The sequence below is a fragment of the Eutrigla gurnardus genome, assembly GCF_963514095.1.
Source record: "Eutrigla gurnardus genome assembly, chromosome: 10".
Lineage (NCBI taxonomy): Eukaryota > Metazoa > Chordata > Actinopteri > Perciformes > Triglidae > Eutrigla > Eutrigla gurnardus.
The window spans coordinates 12,595,193-12,604,932 of NC_139924.1; the positions used below are offsets into that span (position 1 = coordinate 12,595,193).

The 9,740-nt window shown below is 40.0% G+C and overlaps 1 protein-coding gene across 2 annotated transcripts in view; it reads left to right on the plus strand.

The window, feature by feature from the left end:
- Window positions 1-9,740, plus strand: part of bcas3 (BCAS3 microtubule associated cell migration factor) — a 323,492-nt gene that overhangs the window by 281,630 nt on the left and 32,122 nt on the right. The window lies entirely within an intron of this gene.

Here is a 9,740-nt window from a genome sequence, read left to right on the forward strand (position 1 = left end):
CACTTGATCTAACAAAGCAGCATAATCAGCCCCCAAGAAAACACATGCACACACAGTCCATGTGTGTTTACCTGATGTGTGTGCAAACATGAGCATGCATGTGCTGTGCCATCAGCACTGAGGTCTGTGGCACGCAAGCATATGGCACAAGTATGACTCTATGACAATATTCTGTAATGTGCATATAGGACATGTATGTACTGTATATACAGGAGCCTTGGCAACGTCCGACACGGCACTTCATGAAATAGTCTAGAATTGAATTCATGGACATGAATTTTTCTTTTTTTTTTGTCACTCACAACTTTCAAACTAATGCATTTCTAATGGATGGATCTTTCGTGTTGCAACGTTTTATTTGAATTTGTCGGTTATTATGTTTCTGCAACACGAACACTGGGTTGAGGAAAACCATCTTGGTATGTTTATGCTGTGTTCACACCAAAATCAACAGCAAATTTGTCATGTGGCGTAATTACATACAACATCAAGGCTAAGATGGGAACTGATGCAAATTTTGGGCTGGGTGGTGCGACAGAGGCAAATGAGATATTTGTGTGATACTGTCACAAGTCTATCAGTCGATCCATTTTAAAAATTGTTTGCTTGTCGTTTTGCAGACAGAACTAACAAAGCATGACTTAAGACGTTCTACAAATCGTCATCATTTTGTATTATTTGAATCATCCTTATATCTGTTTATTGCAGTTAAATCACAGCTACATTGTTTATTTGCGTTCATCCAGGCAATACTGAAGTGCCTTTTACCTGCATTCTCTCTACTGGCCATCAGGGGACGACTCCACTGGTCGCAAAAAGATGTCCGAAGTATTGAAGGCAATGAGAAAATGACTCTACTTCTCACTTGATATATTATCTCAGTAAACATTATAAACATGAGTTTATGGTCTCAATCACGATGACAGCGTCCACTTCTTATATTCAGTCTATGATATTAACGTAAGCGTTTGGCTTGAAGGAAGCCTCTGTTTGTGTCTGTGAGAGAGTGTGTGTTTGTGGGATGACATGGTGCTGAGACAGACACATACAAGCCATAGCTTGCAGTTAAAGCATTAAGTCTAATAGTGAGCAAAGCACTGCTGCTGTCTCATTCGACATGCCTGGAATTAGCTTGGTGGGCGGTAAGTGTGTTAGAGTAGTCTGTGGACTTCGACTGCAATTAACTGCGTCCAGGTTAATGCGTCTTCATAGCTGAATGCCATATGTTTTGGTGTGTGAGCGTGTGCACGCGCGTCGTGTGTTATTGTGTGTGCGGTAGTGAGTAAAGTGCCTTGAGGCAGACCCCGGTATTGATGGGGATTACTAACACTTAACCGACACCACTGAGACTGCTAAGGGAGTAAATGATTTAGGGGCATTGGCCTTAATGTAATGAAAGAAAGGCCCTGCCTGTCAAGAGCACACACACACACACACACACACACACACACACACCTACCTATGGGTGCTAATCCTGTGAGCTTACATCTCCATTAACACTAACACTGCACCACAAACCTACTCCGCCAGCTAGCTAGCACTCTCCGTGTTTCCCCGAGGATATCGGAGACACTCTCTCTCGCTTTCTGTCTCCCTGACACACACATGCAGACACACACGGCCTGAAGGGATGTCAGTGTGGGTTCACAGCACAGTCATAGAAGTATGTGTGAAAGTGAAAGTCTATTTAAACTGTGTTTCTGTGAAGGATTCTTTATGACATGTGAATGGTGTCGTTGTACTAAAGTAAGAAGGAATTAATGTACTCTGCCTTAACACCATGGAGTGTACACACAGTATAGGATTACAGTGACCTTCCAATGACTTCTGACTATGATATGATGTTCCCTCTGCCCACAACTGCATAAAAACAGGCAGAAGGAACATAGTATTTTCTTTGTACATTGCATATTCAGTTGTATCTAAGAAGATACATTCACCAACAACACATTTACAGTAGCAAATACACGTGGTAAAAATGTAATACCCTTTAGATTGTTATTTTCCTCATAAAAGCAGATTTAAAAAAAATATTTTGAATATTGCATTGTTTACACAACCCAGTTGCCAGAATAAAGTAATGGCATTGTAGGTTTCCTCAAACCATGCATGAATGCATACAATCTCGACATTTCAGAACTTATACACTTCCTATCAACATTTCTACATACGTACGCATCAACGCATTTAACCACCTTGCTTTTATCAGGTTTAGGCCACAAAACTACTTGGTAAGGTTTAGTAAAAAGATCATGTTTAGGGTAAAAGAAAAAGATGTATGTGATATTTTGGTTAAAACAGGACACCAAAAGCCAAAAAAATGTCAGGATTCATGATATGAACATATTTCGTCAGAGACAGGGTTTTGATACCAGTTTGCATCTCTCAAATTCTTAATAACCAGCCTCCTCAATTCACATACAACATATCATCATCATCCCATATGACTGCTTATGGAAATTAATCAGTTTCGTCTTCTCATTTGCGTTTGTTCGGTTTCCTTGCTAGCATTTGTTTTCACGCCAGCTTGTCGCCAAATAGCAAATTACAGAAGGTTCCAGTATAAGCAATCAAATCATTCAATGCAACACCACCACGATGACAATAGAGCTGAATTAATACATTTTAAGAGTCACAAAGATGGGATTTGTTACTAAACTGTTGTGTTGGATCACATTGATTTTAGAGGTGTGTCCAATAAACTGGTAACTCAGTGTACTTCCCACCTGAATTACCACCTGATTTATGATCTGTTTGTTAGTAACAGACTGTTCCTGGTTTCCCAGTGCCTGACTTCCCAGAAACCCCACTCAAGCCCACACTCTCTTTCTCACACACACACACACACACACACACACACACACACACACACACACACACACATACACGAACCATTACATATTATACAGAGACCATAATAAAGGAATTAGTTCGATCAGCCTCCTCGCACTAAAGCCTAATTGAATTAGCATTAAGCAGGCATTAGCATTTTAAGTGCACAGGTAACCCAGAAACAGTGGCATGAGGCCTCGATGCAGTAAACCTTCACTTCAGTGTGTGCGATGCTACTCGTGAAAATTAATCGACTTTTTGATCTGCCGGACATGCTTGTAGAGTGGAATCAAAAGTGTCCAACCTTTTATTTCATATACCTGTTCTAAACTGTTGTTTCACCAAAAAGAAAATAAAGAAATAGAGTCAACCATGTGAGAGATGGATAAAAAAAGTTTGTGGCTATAGTAGCTTCGAACCGCTAGCCTCCAGCAGCGGTATTTCACAACCCCTGGAAACACACTTTGATGTGTAAAACCAGTAGGGTTCCCCTTTAACTACACAAACCTGCAAATTGCTTGTTTGGACTTGAGGAATGCCACCCATTAATGAAGAGGTTCTTACATGTACATGTATTAATGAGCTTTCAGCAGCAGCAGAATCATCAGCAGTAGTGTAAAAAATAATGTTGCAAGAGAACAACAAATGAGATAAATCCAACGAACTTGCTAAAATCTATTCAGCAAATGTCCTCAATAACGTGGGAGCTTGCAGGATGGAGATCACCAGATCCCCTTAAAGTTTCCTGCTTGTTGTTGACTAAATTCTTCAAGTAAATTTAACAATATTGAACGTGTGCTTTATAGAGGAAGCTCGTATTTCTCACCTATCTACATCACGAAAGTGTTCCAGTCTGATCTGGCTCACAGCTGATGGCTACATTTGTTTACATGATGTAACGTTGTGCTTGTTGTTAGGACATGGTCTCTCTCTCTCTCTCTCTCTCTCTCTCTCTCTCTCTCTCTCTCTCTCTCTCTCTTACTCTCTCTCTCTCTTATTGAATGGCTCCTTGTTCAGCTTGACCTAACGTTACATTTCATTGTGTGACTCCTGTTGTGCGGTGCATTCGGTGCACATGAGGCCATGCTGTTTCTTTTCATATTCAAATGTCTGTTTTTTGGTTGACAGCCTAAGTGTGTGGTGTGTGTTGTGTGAGATGAAGAAAATAGTTGAGGAATATAAAGTCTCATTGTTGTAATCACGAGCCTTTATGATATGGTTACTTAGATCACTCAAAACAGTGCAGTTTTATTCACACCGGATGACATTTATTTTGAAGGAATTATACAACAATAACAAAAATTGCAACTAACCAATTTCACTCCTGTGATTTTATTGCAAAACAACACCTAAACACATCACAACGTGCATATTTTTTTAAGGTTGTGAAATCTGGCATTTTCATCCGCAATAATCCCCCAAAAAGACAACAAAATCCTGGAGGGACTGGCTGAACTATGTTATATTATGAGGCACAGCAATATTAGCCATCATTTTTTATTTGCTTTTATTAAAATGTAATGGTGACAGTTTTATAGTAAAGCACTGATGCTATGTGTGTTCATATCCAACTGTGCCATCCTAAGCCCCTGATGAGAAGGTACACACACACACACACACACACACATTGCACCGCGGTGTGATTAAATCTTTAAGGAAAGTAGCACTGGCTGGAGGGATAAGTAGGGCCAGTATGTGGGACTACCAACTGGATGGAGAGTGGCTTTTAATCCTGCTGGGTTTTAACATGATGGAGGGAGAAACAGCAATCCAGGACGTGTGTTTTGAATCCTCCTCTTACTGCCAACGTCACATTTCCAAAGATTTAAAGAGGGAAATTAAAAAAGAAAATAAAGTCAGTAAACACATTTGAATGCCAAGAACACACACACGCCTTCACACCAACACAGTGGATAGAAGAGGTTGATTTCAGTCTTCACATTTCCAAAATTTCATGAGATAAAACCAGAGTAAGCATGCTCGTTATTGTAGTATTGTTGTTGTACATAATAGTCATCACACTATGGCTACTAGGGTTACATGCCACATGTTAGCAGAACAAAAAGCTACATCCATCTATAAGTAATAAAAGCTTTTGTGCAGTAACCACAAAATAAGTCAGCATGCCTTTGAATAAGAGTATCAATGCTTTCACGATTGTGCTATATTGCATATTTGTACAAACAAGGTTACATTTCTCAGTGAAAGCATTGTATGTTAAAATTAATTGAACAATAGTTAGAAGGGTAATTTACCTCTCAGTATAATGGAATACAACAGGGACTTTTCACAGCCGCTATTTTTTGTCATCTCAAGGCAAACACATGTAATTGAATTATTCTGGTCCCGTTCTGTTAATCAGAGCCATTCCAGTGAGACAGCGTGCGCAATTAGAGCTCTGGCCTACCTAAATGGAACAGGGACATAATTCATATTATTAATTACACCTGTTTTGCCCTGCAGGGACATGTCAAAAGGGCAAATTCAACAACACCACAAAAATACATTTTTTAAATGTGTTTATCGTTAATTTATGCAGGTAAATCATATGATTTCTGATCATCTTATTTAAGATGATTTCATTGTTTTTCACTAAAAAGTTATCCGTGTTTTGTCTGCGACACAATAAAAAATGAGCTCCTAAACAAAATGTAAAGTGATATCAATACGTTGAAATGCCATTTTAAGGGGGTTTTTTTTAGCAAATTTTTATGATTTTTTTGTATAAACTCATGAATTATAATTATTTTGGCCAGGATGGTTGTGACATGAAATTATCATAGCATGCAATGCCTAGTAATGATTTCCTACATGAAAGGTATCAATTTGTACTTGAAAACCCTAGAACATCTTTTGCAGACTAAATAGGAACTTTTGGAACACCTTTCAATATTGGATGACTTATAACAATCAAACTCCATGAAAAACATAACTTTTTTCTATAATAAAGTTAAAGTTATAAACGTTCCACTCCAGGAAACACAGATCAAGAAGTGTAAACTCTTTTCCATCTTAGGAAAGATTTAATACTTCTGGACATCCCCACCAACGATCAGTGATCGGTAGTTTCAGTCTGAAGCTATCAGTATCGGCCTTCAAATACCCATATTGGTCAAAGCCTGGTCTGATAAAAGTAAAGCTTCCTAACCTTCTGCCAAGCTCTTATCATCCAGAAAAGCCACCGCTGTCAAAACCTTTGATCTGCCTGGCTCACCGGCTATCAGGGAGCAGACTACTGTGTGTGTGTGTGTGTGTGTGTGTGTGTGTGTGTGTGTGTGTGTGTGTGTGTGCCTGTGCCTGTGTGTGTGTGTGTGTGTGTGTGTGTGTGTGTGTGTGTGTGTGTGCGTGCGTGTCTGTCCTGAGGCCTGGCCAATCTCAGCTCCGCTGCAGGCCGGTGACAGGTGCTAATGCTAGGGCGAGAGGCTGCACGGGCCTCCATGCTCCCTCCTGTGATAACACTGACCGATCTCCAAAGCATACAAACACACGCACACACACACACACACACACACACAGTGGCTAAGCTTCCTGATAACTTTACTGCACTTCAGAAGCAGTCTGTGTGTGTGTTGGATTGATTTTTCAAAGGATTCCCCTTTAGTGCCAGCAGGCCCTCCATCAAAGCTGACCATGAGAGCTTGTTAGATGCGTGTGTGTGTGTGTGTGTGTGTGTGTGTGTGTTTGTTTGTGTGTGAGTGTGTTTGAGAGTGTGGCAAACAACAGCCCTGTGTTTTGCTGGAGAGGTGATATGATGTTATTATGCCGTGCACGATGGTTGATTTAATGCTGGATAACTGGGTTGTGTGTGTGTATGTGTGCGTGTGTGTGTGTATGTGTGCGTGTGTGTGAGTGTGTGTGTGTGTGTCTGTCTGTGTGTCTGTCTCTCTCTAAAGGCTGAATTGAATTTTGTAGCTGTAAAGGCCCATCTGGACGACACGGCTTAGTGTTACTGAGTGAAGTGTGGCTCATTGCTTATAAATGTACAACGCGATAAAACCTCCAGCTGACCATTTGGCAGAGGTCTTACATGCATTCATATTTTAAAATTTCATTATAACAACCTTTTCAAAGCGATCCACACAAGTCTTATTATGCGGGCAGACTTGTAGGACAGTAGGATTTAAGCTCATTCTAATCAGGCTCTCGTGGCATTCGTAGAATAACGTGAGTTCAATCATTGTCTGCAGTATCTTAAATTCAATGTATCTCATAAAAGAAAATTATTAAATGTATATCTAATGTTTTAAGGTAGTCACAAACTAGATACATCAACCTATGCATCTTGGTTAAGTGCCTCTAGCTTCATATAATTGATTTACCCTCCAACATCCATCCCAGGCAGCAACCTCCGGTTCTGAAAGGTGAAGCCAAAGTTAAAGTGCCTAAAACTTAAGGTGGTGAGGTATAAATAAAATGTTCCTGTGACTCAGCACGCTAAAATTAATTTTATTTTGAATATAAAAATCTGTCTTATAATTGTGAGATAACTGTGCTGTCAGTAACGTGGAAATATAACTGCAGTCAGTGTATCCAGTACAGGAACTGGGTAGTTTCAGGGCTGGCACATTTTCAATGTGATTTTGATGGAATTTCGGTATTAATGAAGTATGAAATGCATTTTCAGGGTCGGCCTTTTGTGACATTACCCACCAAAGGGGTCGGGGCCATCATTTCTCAACCCCTGGGGAATTTGGTTTAAGAGGTTCAGCTGCCAAATTCTCAATTCTAAAGCATCTATAGGTGAAAAACCACATGAAAAGTATGGTTCATCACTTGCCTACCTCCAGACATTATACCTAAATGATGCTGATTATTTGACACAGGAACGAGGGAGGTATCAGTGCTGCTATGACATCCCTACAAAGTAGGAAGTGCCCAGAATCAGATCATTATCCCTTGTTTTTTGGAAAAAGAGTATGGACCCCCTTCTGTATGAGAACTTAAATTATTGTCCAAACTGCTTTACGCCTAGAATCTACTCTGCCATCTATAATTTAATCAGATCAAACTGGGTTTATTCCAAATAGGCATTCCTTTTCCAACCTGTTTAATATTATCTAAAACCCCTCTTCATCCCACCCAACAACCCAAGAAGCTTTGATATCTTTAGACGCAGAAAAAGCTTTCAACAGAGTATATTGCGATTATCTTTTACACTTTCGAGAAATTTCTTTTGAAGAAGACTTTTATTTTATGGATTAAGTTGCCATATTCATAACTCAAGCTTCATTCAATTGAAGGCTCTTGAATTTGCACTTATTCTCTCGTCCATTTCTCTTTATACCAAGAACATGTTGGTTAAAAACTGGGGTCAGTTTAGGTGAGGTGTTGGCCTCCGGTCCACTTGTCCCTAATCATGATGTCTTCTTGGTTTGGTCAACTTTGGGATCAGGACCTTTAAATGATCTGTATCTTGATAATGTTCTTGTGTCCTCTGGGTATCTTCCAAATGCTTTTTGCCTCCCTGAACAACAGTTTCAGATAATTACAGGTTTGCAGTTTTGTCAACAATATGTTCACTAAGGTTAACCCGGTGGTACATCCCTCCATAATGTCCTTATATATTATAACATATTATAAGTGCGTGTTTTAGTGCAATATCATATAGTGTTACAGTTGTTTCCTTTAGTTATTTAGCACGAGAAGGAGCAAATTTATCTTATGTTCTCTGGTTGCAAAAAGTTTGATTAATCACAGAACAGACAGACAGACAGACAGGTCTCCTATGGATGATTATAGACATTACATGAATTGCCTTACTCGACAACTTATCATTATAATTATTAACAGCATTTTTGGATCACAAACCTTGTTGACCAAAACTTGAATGAACGCATGCCGTAGTCTTACTTAATGTAGACACTTTTGCTTGCCTCTCTCTCAGAGAAGTGGACACACACACACACACATACACACACACACACACACACACACACACACACAGGAATGTTTCTCAAGTGGTCTTTTGAGTATCAGCAAAACCCCAGTGAGAAGGCAGACAGGATGAAGAGATCCTCTTTTCCTGGAAAGACCAGCATCCATGTGTCTGTGTGTATTGCTGTGTGCTAGGAAATACAGAAAACATGGATGGACTGTAGACTATATAAGAAGTGGACATTGTCACCGTAACATCACCCGTTGGTTTGTGGACTACTGTTTTGTGGCCATGAGTTTGGCATTTTGGCTGTTGTCATCTTGGAGTTTTTGCAACCAGTGAAGGAAGTGACCATATTTGGACTGTGGAGGAGCGACGGATGGATCTGACAAATACAAGCAGCAGAGCAGCAACCCTACTGAATCTGGATCCATCTGGCTTCTAGTGTGAAGCTGTTTATAAAGTTAGCTTCATAATTCAAGGTCAACTTTACAGCGTAGTGTTAAAGTCATCTTACCTAATAGCATTGGTAGCATAGTAGCAACGCTAATGAGGCCATAGTGGGGACCTATCAATCATAACGTAGCCCTGCCCTAAAGCATCCCCTGCTTTATGGTCTGTTTGACTCTAAATGGACCATAATTGAATAAATGAACGTCATGCTGTATTGAAGAAGACTTGAAACTAGAGATGGAGACCATAAACTCATGTTTACTGAGGTAATAAATCAAGTAAAAAGTAGCTTCATATTCTGACTTATTTTTACAACCAAAGGAGTCGCCCCCTGATGGCCAGCAGAGAGAATGCAAGTTTAAGGCACTTCAGCGTTAGCTTCACTTTTCAGATCCGGAGGTTGCCGTCTGGTACAAACTAATAGAATAAACCACTTGTTATAGCATCTGCATGCATGCTTGCCTGGCTGGCTGGCTGTTTTGTCACACACACACGGAGAGAGAGAGAGAGAGAGAGAGAGAGAGAGAGAGAGAGAGAGAGAGAGAGAGAAAGAGAGAGAGAGAGAAGAGAGAGAGAGAGA